The sequence below is a fragment of the Sylvia atricapilla genome, chromosome 5 (assembly GCF_009819655.1).
Source record: "Sylvia atricapilla isolate bSylAtr1 chromosome 5, bSylAtr1.pri, whole genome shotgun sequence".
NCBI classification, from domain to species: domain Eukaryota; kingdom Metazoa; phylum Chordata; class Aves; order Passeriformes; family Sylviidae; genus Sylvia; species Sylvia atricapilla.
The window spans coordinates 59,409,239-59,419,992 of NC_089144.1; positions in this window are offsets into that span (position 1 = coordinate 59,409,239).

Consider the following 10,754-nt stretch of genomic DNA (forward strand, 5'->3'; position numbering starts at 1 on the left):
CAGGTGGGCAAGAAGGCCAATGGCTCCTGGGCTGGGTCAGCGGGGAGTGGCCAGCAGGACCAGGGCAGTGACTGTCCCCTGCCGTGGGCACTGCTGAGGCCTCAGCCCAAGTGCTGTGTCCAGTTCTGGGCCTGGCACTGCAAGGTGGACATGGAGGGGCTGGAGCGTGTCCAGGGAAGGGAACAGAGCTGGGGAAGGGGCTGGAGCACAGGTCTGACAAAGGGATGCTGAGGGAGCTGTGGGGGCTCAGCCTGGAGCAAAGGAGGCTCAGGGGGAACCTTCTGGCTCTGCACAACTCCCTGACAGGAGGGGAGAGCCGGGGCCAAGTTGGGCTCTGCTCCCAGGGAACAGCCTCGATGTGTCAGAGGAGGCTCAGGTGGGATATCTGGAGGAATTTGATCAAAAAGATTATCAAGCATTGGAAGTCCAGGAAGGTTTGGAGTCCCCATCCCTGGAGGTGTCCAGGCAAGCACTGGACATTGCACTCAGTGCTCTGGGCTCAGTGACAAGGCGGGGATTAGGCACAGGTTGGATTTGCTGTTTTCGTCCGACCTCAATAATTCCATTATTCCATTCCAGCACCCCATGCTTTAACAATTTCTACTTCTTCTGCAGACTTACCCAAAGTTTCATTAGGATTGTTCCTAAAATTTTACGAGTTGTTACAAAAAGAGCACCGAGAGAAATAGCATTAAATAAACAACTCCAGAATAAACTCATAACAGTTTGCAGTAACAGGTGCCCCTGTTTTTTTACTGCTGCCTGAATATTTCCAGGGACTAATAAGGATGCTTTCAGTGTTTGTTCATAACTTCTATCAGGTGGAGCTATAAAAACACGGGGGAAACATTTTTAATTACAGCCATCCATGAGAGTCCAATTTTTGTCACTCTGCAGGAGCAGCTGAAGGTTTCTATTCCCAACAAACCCATGAATTTTGTACCATAACCCAGAAAGCAAAGTGATCAGACACATTGCTTCTCTCTCCCTCTAAAACAAGAGGCTGCACCGAGGTAAGTGTTGCAGAAGTGGTTTAACCCCTACCAGCACTGTGCTGGTTCTGTGAGGAACCAGACATTGTCTAACATCTTTTCCATAGGCACTGCCATGATACTAAGCAAAAAATTTCGTAGTGAACTCAACAAAATTGTTGTCTTCAAAAGAAGAATGTTCTCTCAAAACGGAAACAAACCAAACCACCAATGATGATTAAGTCTTAAAAAACCCCAGAAACTAACAAGAAAGCAAACACCAAAAACCACTCCAAAGCAACCAACAACAAAAAATCAAATAAAGAAAATTTAGAAAACCTAATGAGACAGCTGGGCTGCTTAAGCAGATAGAGGGAAAATAAACAGTGATAACACAATAAAAGAAGCTCATGTACTTAGGTAATCCCATATGGATAAAGTGATAAAACTAGAGACAATATTTTTGAAGAATTAAGTACCAAGAAAATGGTAACACAGGGATGGAGTAAAAGAAATCAAAATTATTTAGGGGAGATTAGTGAAGACAGGCAGGGTAGAGTTACACATCAAACATGGAATCTGACGATGCTGATGGATTGAACAGAACTGCACAGCATGGAGGCAGAAATGGTGAAGAGAATGCTACACAAATACTTAGTGCTGTTCAGATTTGCAGTCTAACCAGAGCTGCTCTCTCCTGGGGATGTGAATATCTCTTCCTTCATCTACAAGATGCACCACTGCAATCCTCAAGCTAGAGGGGAAAAGTGGCTTCCCATCTACAACCAAGCAGTTCACCCAGTAGAAGACAAATACTGACACATGATGACTTGGAAGATCTTCACCTGACAGGCTGGAGCAGCAACAACCTGAGAACCTGGTAGAGCCACAGGGGTCCCACCACATCAACGGGATGTGCTTCAGCAGAAAAGCACCATGCAGTAAAGTCAGGCCAGCAAACATCCTGAAAATCCCTGCCCAAACCTACCTGTTCAGAAGTATAGGTAAAATTTCTAGGTAAAACCAGATCTCAAATAGACTTGCCACACTCAATAGAAAAGTGATCGTTTTTAAGAATATCAGTATACAGAAACAGTCTTTTGAGACATGAACAAGCACCTGAAAACCCAAAGAGGTTTTGATAAACATTTTCCCACATAAAGCTAGGTAATTCAAAGAAAACTTCTATCTCCACAATCATTAACGATGTACAACACAGAAACACTTCAGTCAGGTTAATACCATTTTAATGTACCAATAAACTCAGCAAAAGAAAATCTTTTACCAGCCTGTAACATAGCAATGTCTGAAGAAAACACCTCACAGGCCTCATCAGTGACCTCCACTATTTATTCTTGGACCAGTTGTCTTCACAAATAAACAGACCTCACATTCCAAGCCCAGCTGTAAGGAACTTTATTAATTAACTTAATAACTTGCTGAGGGTTGAACAGTTCAGATTTCCTGGCACCAAACCATCTCTCCATGTGACAACGCACACGTCAGCAAAGCATCCGACAGCTCTAATTGTTTTTCTGTCTGTCAACATCCAAAGTATTATCTCAATTTAGCGAGCCAGCAAATGCATTTTTTCCCCCAGTCAGCACACAATGTACAGTCTTGTGCTCAGTGCAGATCAGGTTTGATCATTTGTTTTCCTACAGTCCATCTTTAAAAAAGCAAAGACCACAGAGAAGCATCATATAATAAGGAAATATTTGCTGACACTTCCAAGTTTGAAGAAAGCATTCACCAAACCTGCAAATGGTCTGAACAAAGTGCCTTTGAATCAGTTCAAGCTCAGGGGAAATATTCCCATTCGTTCCTTACAGGACAAATAGTTTAAATACACTAAATAAGATAAAGAATTCATGGTACGTGCATCCCTCAGACCAACAGGCAGGGCTGAACTAAAGGAATGTGTTAATAAAAGGGCTGCCCAGGTGGAGTCCCCATCCCTGGAGGTGTTCAAGGAACAGCTGGACACTCAGTGCTCTGGGTTAGTTGACAAGTGAGGATCAATCATAGGTCAGACTCAAGATGTCAAGAAGTCTTTTCCTCCATGGATTCTGGGATTCCATGTGCCCCACAAGTGCTCACCAATTCTTTGGGTATCTGCCATTAAGAACATACACTCACATCAGTAATGTAAGGTCTCTGTGCTGAAATCACTGTCTCAGAGTTTCTAAGCAAAGCTCATCTATAGTAAGTTTAAAAAAATAGATCTAGGACTGGTTTGGTTTCTAGGATTGTGCAGTAGAAGTTCACAGAGAGGTCTGCAAACCAGAAAGTTTTCTGGCCACGTGCTTATCTCTGCTTCCCAAATATAACTCTCTAGCACCTTTTTATTAGCCTTTTGTTTTCCTCCATAGGTATTCAGTTCTTTATTTGCTGTTGTTTAACTTTCATAGCAGTAAAAGTTGATTTGCGTCCCCACTGAGGGTCATCTGACAGCCTCAAGTATCTTTTTTGACCTGAAATCTGTGCCCAGAATTCACATTGTGCTTTTATGTTAGAGGAGGCAAAATAAGCCTTACCTCTAGTACTGTGCAAATTTATTTCTCAAGCCAATGGAAGGGCTGGGGGGGGGGGGAATCTCACTTAAGTTTCTCAATCCCGTAAGTTCAAAACCAGTTCACCTTATGCATAATTTATTTCAGCAATGACTGGGAATAGGAATGCAAAACTAATTTACTGAGAGGCACACAAGCCAAAACATGCCTGTGATCACAGCTTTTCCCCAGTTTGTCAGCCATCAGCTCCACAGCCACACACAGTTCTGCCTGGAACCAAGCACTGGAAATCTGGCATTCCACAGCTACTTCCTTCCCCCACTTCTCCATTACCTTGCCTGAAGCCTCCTCAATTACCTTGTTTACCATGCATTAAGCATTTTCCCTAAATTCCCCTTTTATCCTAATTGGCTGATGGTATCTCAGTCTTTCAGATATTTGTTCCGTTTTTAAACATAAAGAAAAGCGAGCACATATATATGTACCTATATATACACACACAAATATATATGTAACAAATATACAAGGTACTATTTCGCTACGTCTCCACAACTTGTCTACAAAATATAGAAAAGGCTGAAGCTTCACAAAAGACAAGCAGATCAGACTAAGTGCAAAGAATTTTTCTATCCTTTAAGAAGAAGCAATATTCCAAGCAGATGTTTACAAGACAGCTTGCCATAAGCATTAAGTCACAAGGAAACCCAAGAGCTAAAATCAAGATACCTCATTTCTACTTTTTAAGAAGTTTCACACTGCCTGGAAGCATCATGCACCTCAAATCAGGGGTAAAACCCTGCTGCAGCAGAATTTTGACCAACCACTTCAGTGACTTTCTGTAGCCCCAGCAAGTCACCAGCATGTTGTTCCGTACACTTAAAAGTCAGGGTGCTTTCATTTGTAATTAGCAATAACCAAACATTATGTGGAGTTTGACATTTACCCTTTACTTTCAATTCCCTGTGCACCATGGCCAAGTTGTGCTCCTTGTTTTTCCCTACTGTGACACCAGGTAGGGCCCTGGACTAACAGGCAGCTTGTTCCACCCATGCTGTAAGCCATTAATAAGAATAATTAGTCAGTCAGTGCTAGTAAGGCTTGATTGGAAAATACCAAACAAATGAGCACAAAGAAGCCTGTCCAGCTACCCATAAAGAGTTTATAAACCATCCAGAAGAACATGAACAGGGATGCATTTGGAAGGTTTCCCCCACCAGAAGAATCCTGGTACAGAGCCAAGTAACATGTCCAGATGAACTGCAAATACAGAACTGAATACTGGAAATAAGTTCCCTAGTATTTACCAAAAAGCCTCCTCCCCTAGACTGATGAAGAAGAAATATCCTACAAGATATGCAGCCTCCCATCAGTAAATGGGCAAAATATTTCATGGCAGGTTCAAGTAAAAAAAGTCAAGTGAAAGTCTTCTGCCCATGACTTTCTTTGAAAAGAAGAGTGTTTACTCAGAGGTAGCATCCAGTGGTTTGTTTTGTGGGACTAACCCTTGTGGAGGTTATTCTTTTGCTATTCCAGACGAATACTCTGAGATAATAAGCACTGCTTGAAACAAATAAACCAGAGGTCCCACAACCATGAAGATGACAGTGTTGAGAATGAGCTTGAGAGAGAAGTTAAGACCAAGGAATTTGTCCATGCTCCAGCTCCATGAGACTGGCCAAAAGATTGTCTGACATCTGTGTCAAAAATCCTGATGCTACAAGTGATATATAAACACACACACCCTCACTTGTGAGAGGACAGCACAGCACCAACACAGGAGTTTGTACAAGCATTGACGTGCAGGCAGTTGTTTCTGGCAGCCAAGGCTGCACAAAATCATGCCTCTGGATAACCCAAAATTCCCCAAGTCACAGTTTCCCAGACAAATTACCAGTTGACTTCCATCCAGGAACCCTCAGCTGCCTAGAACAGGAACTGCTGCTTGCACTGCAATTTCTCCTGCTGCAATACAGCTAACAATTTGGTGGGAAAAAATGATGGAAAGAAACATTGTTCTGAAGCACGAGGCTACAGAAAAATAGCTATAACTGCTATTTTGCTTAATTACAGAACATTCCGACCTCTCCCTGAGCTACATCTCTCCTTGAGCTGCAATCTTTAGAGCACAGAAAAAACAAATCGTCTCTTCTCTTGGTATTGGTGAGAGTTAGCTAGAAGAAATTAACTTGTTTTCTTTTGAGGGTGGAGGAGTAATAGGAGGAGGTAAAGCAATCAGCCACACTTCTTGTCAGTTCTTGCCAAGATACACTTTGTTAATGGCAACTATTCAGTTATTACCTGAACTAATTCTTCCACCTTGAAAATTTTATTTTTGTCTTCCATATTTTAATTCTAAGACCGATCTCTGACTTCAGAAAGCGTGTTAAGCCTTTAGGACATCTTCCTACAATGTTTTAATCTAAATCACATATGACAATCTGAAGAAATCAGAGACAACACTTACTAAAGATTTAACTGCAGCACAGCACAAAACATTCAACCAGCTTGGGATACAAGTGATGACATAGCTACAAACTTTGACGATTATGAACTGTGTCTAAAGCTCTCATGGCCTTCATCGAAGAGCGAGTTCCAACCAGGTGTCACAAACACAGACTGGCTGGATGATAGCACTGTTATCACAGTCTGTAACACTTCGTATATTTGGAGCTACCAGGCTTAACCCAACTGTGCTGCAAAATATTTTCAAATCCCCACAAAATATTGGAAAGGAAACAAGCCAGTAGGTGAGCCAGGGAAACAGATGGCTTAGTAAAGTTCTTTTGTATTTGGTCACTGCTGAGAGCATATCCTTGCATTTTTAACAGTAACTTTCACACTCTTGAAATTGATTTAATTCAACAGAAACAACAACTCTGAAATTAATACTCTCAGTAGGATTAGATATAAAAGCATCTGAACTCCACATGGACTTGTGGTACAAAAACCCAAGGGTGTTTTGGAAATGATGACAACACTCAAGTCAGAATTTCAAGGATCCTTGCTCCTATTAGATTTCAGTCAGAGTTTCTAAAGCAGGAATTTAAAAATTTAAAACTTAAGAGCATTATTTTAGGATATACACCAGCAAATGAAAACAATATCTGATGCAGCACCTCATTCAGCTCTTGAGACAGGATTTACTGTGATACAAGTGTGAATTCAATTCAAGCAGGCTTACTCACTAAATCCCAAACCTGAATTGTTTCAAGATTAGGACTGAAGTATCACCTTCATTTTACATGAAGCACTCCTTTTTCTCACTCTCCAGTTTAGCTATTTAAAAAAAAAAATATTGTCAGCATGAAACATCACAATCCTAGAGAGGCTGGATTGAGTGCATTCATCCTGGAAAGCCTCAGTGGCAACCACTGTTCTAGGAAGGGCTGGATCATAGAATTACACGATGGTCTGGGCTGGAAAGGACTTTAAAGCCCATCCAATTCCAACCCGTGCTGTGGCCAGGGACACCTGCCACTATCCCAGGTGCTCTGAGCCCCATCCAGCCTGGCCTTGGACACTGCCAGGGATGGGGCAGCCACAGCTGCTCTGGGCACCCACAGCCTCACAGGAAACAATTTCCTCATCATATCCAATCTAAACCTACTCTGTCACCTTGGGCCCATTTTCCCTAGTCCTGTCACTCCAGGCCCTTGTCCAGAGTCTCTCTCCATCTTTCCTGTGGGCTCCCCTCAGGCACTGCAAGGCCACAATGAGGCCACCCCAAAGCCTTCTCCTCTCCAGGCTGAGCAATCCCAATTCCCTCAGCCTTTCCTCCCAGCAGAGCTGCTCCATCCCTGTGATGCCCTTGGTGTCCCTGCTCTGGGCTGGCTCCAGTTAGGATAGCTGGTGGCAGCACAGCAGAGGTTCAGACAGCAGCTGGGACAGATTTATTCTGTGGCAGAGGAATATCCTTTCCCAGATACATTAGCCAAGGAGCCTGCACTGCATATAAACGCTGTGACCAACAGCTCAAAAAAGACGTGCATTAAATAAACATCTCCTGATTCATCATCTCAGTCAACAGGCAGACATTTACTGCACTGCAATACTTTCCAAAGCCGTGTAAGTATTTGTTCCTCATTAGTAGCAAATATATAGTGCATTTGAGAAAACAGCTTTATTACACACCACTTTATTAATGAACAGCAGCATTAGGTGGAAGTCACATCTATACATCTCTAATATGGTCTAAGTAGTGTGGGAGTGAAAGAAAACAAAGAGCAGAAAATAAGCAAGCTGGTTCACTGCAGGGGAAATATTTATACAAAAGCTACAATACACCTTACTTCAAAGTTGCCTTAGACCTCAAGATGCCCTAGCTTCAAAGGAGACAAAATAGGTCATTCGCCAAACTGGTTCCCAGGAAGACACAGCTCCACCCGTTCAACTCTTCCCCTTGCCCCTCACAGCTTGTCCACAAACACTCACACCCAGCTGAGGGACTGAAGACATTGGTGTGTAATTGCCAATATTTACACTAATGAGGCAATGAGCTCATCTGCTCCCTTTTGGCAAGACCTGCATTAACTCTTGGTTTTGTAGGGCTAAATCTGTTCTTTATACTTCAGTCAAGCCCAGTGCAGCATTTGCTTTATCATTTGATTACAGCCACCCTGAGTCTCAGCTGTCAGAGAGGTGTTCCTTGCACCTCAAATGTGAGCTGAGGGCAAATTTCAGGAAAAAAAAAATACAAGAAATTTCTTACACTTCCTGCATTTCAAGATATGGACCAAAACACAACACCTTCTTCCTCTATATTGTGGTGAACTTTGCATACAAATGAGCCCATTCTCTCCCCCTTCCAAGTTTGCACTGAAGGATGCAGGAAATAAAATACATCCTGCAACTGAAATCTACTTAAATTTGAATTAACAGGAGTTTTAAAAGTCAGTTAAGCAAATGGTTTAAAGCCAAGGGTATGACATGACTACCAAAATCTCACTGTAATGAAATGCATTTTCTGAAACAGAAACAGGGTGAGGCACTTTCAACTTAATCAACCTAACTGTTCCAAAAATTACAATCTCAAAGCTTTATTCAGTGAGCAGCTACATTATTAATTAAACATTACCTAAGAAATCTCAAGTTGCTCTCCTGGCAACCTAGAAAAGTCTGCAAGACAGAACAGAACTTATTACTACAAGGAGCCTTTAAACAGTTAAGCAAGTTAAATGAGTGGGGGGAACCCACCACTTTCTAAAATTTACACTTGGCTGTGCTTACTTACATATTTCCCCAGGCACAAAAACTTCTTTGCTTCTTCTATTCTCTATTTATAGGACTCAGCTGGATCACTTAAGTATTTCTCCTCTCTTGACAATTGTGAGCTTGGCTAATTTTATTAGAACAAATCTGAGGTAATCACAACACAGTAATGGGCTGAAATACTCAAAGTGCATTACTGAATTCATAGACTGATGGAACGGGTTGGGCTGGAAAAAGTTCATCTCATTCCCATCCCCCTGCCATGGGCAGGGACACCTTCCACTATCCCAGGTTGCCCAGAGTCCTGTCCAACCTGGCCCTGGACACTGACAAGGCAGCTACAGCTTCTCTGGGCAACCTGTGCCAGGGGCTCACTAGGAACAATTTCTTCCATAAATCTCACCTAATTTCCCTCTCACTCAGTCTGAATTCCCATACTTCTCTGGCAGTGCCTCAGGCAGCTCCAAGACAAGCCTACACCACTTTGGCCAACTGGCCACACTGCACAGAATAGGTGCGGAACCAAATTCCACTTCAGGAGGTGAGGATGCCTAGGTTCTCTATTCAGCTGATAATTTTAGGGAAACTGTTACAAACTTCATACTTTCTAAACCACTAATTCTCTAGAAGTTTTGCTGAAACTCACCAAAACTCCAAAACTCACTGGGAGGAGCAAGAAGTGCAGATATGAACATCATACTAAATACACTTCTCCTTGCAAGTCTTATAAAGATCACAAATCACATTCATAGAAAGACCCAGCAAAGAGCTCTTCAGGAAAAACACAATTCTCTGCCAAAAAACTGACAGCAATTAACAGAAGTCACAGCCAGCAATGCCAGTGGAAAATAGATGTTAGGTCAAATTTAATACAGCAAGAGGGGGGTAAAGTTTTCATTTTCCTGCTCCTGCCTTCTTTGTCCATGGCAACAATTTTTAAACCAGCACAACTTCCCATTATTGATTTCCCTCTGTTTTTCAGACAGTGTCTACATTTTGCACTGAGAGAGAGCCTTTCACTGTTGGCCATGCAGTCACAGTCTTTCATCTCACCTCCTAATGGCTACATCTTCCTCCTCACTGCACCCTCAGCAAGCCCATCCTGTCTATTTGCCAAGCACGATGATGTCAGGACAGATTTCTGGAGTCAGCAGACTTGCCAAATGCAAGCAGGGTAAAGCAGCCCTCCCCTTTCTTCACTTGATCCACTTATTTTCACTCAGGAAGTCCTTCCACACTGATCTCTGCCCTTCTTATTCACTTCTTGCTCAGTTTACCAGTGAACTCTTTATAGGTCACTCGCCAGAGTCACCTCAGACATGCACATGGAAGTGCAACTCCACCAGGTTACTGTTTAAATCTCTTTATCCTCTTTCATGCTGTCCCTTAACCCACTTCTGCAGAGCACCTACCAAAACACAATGGATCAGAAGGTAGGACTGTACTGCTTTTTGGGCTGATTGAGCTTACTCTGTTTACCTCCACACCTTGGGCAGGATGCACCTTCTCTTTGGGGGTTCTGTTGCCTTTCAGAGACCAAGACAAGCATAGTTCTGCTTTAAAGAGCTCCTGCAAAGCACCCAGGTATCATCATTCCTCCTATTGTGGTGGATCTTCAGCATTTTTTCTGAACTTATGAGGTGCCTGGGATGCCAGACACTGGTAGTGGAAAAACACAGAATTATTAACATTGGAAAAGTTCTCCAAGATCATCGAGTCCAACCTTTGACCAATCACTGCCTTGTCAACTAGGTACCACATCCAGTCTTTTCCTGAAGATCTCCAGAGACGGTGACTCCACCACCTCCCTGGGCAGCCTCTTCCAATGCCTGACCACTGTTTTCATAAAGAAATTGTCCCTGAAGCCCTTCTGACTTAGAGCCAAAGTTAAACAAAACAGCATCTCAGCACTGCTGTGTGAATTGCTGTGATGAACTCTCTGGGTTATCATCACACTGCTTATGAAGAACAAAGTCCAGCTTGCATTTCTCTTTGGAAGAGGAGAAAGAAAAAAAGAAAAAAAAGAAAAAAAAAAAAAAAAGAAAAAAAAAAAAAAAGAAAA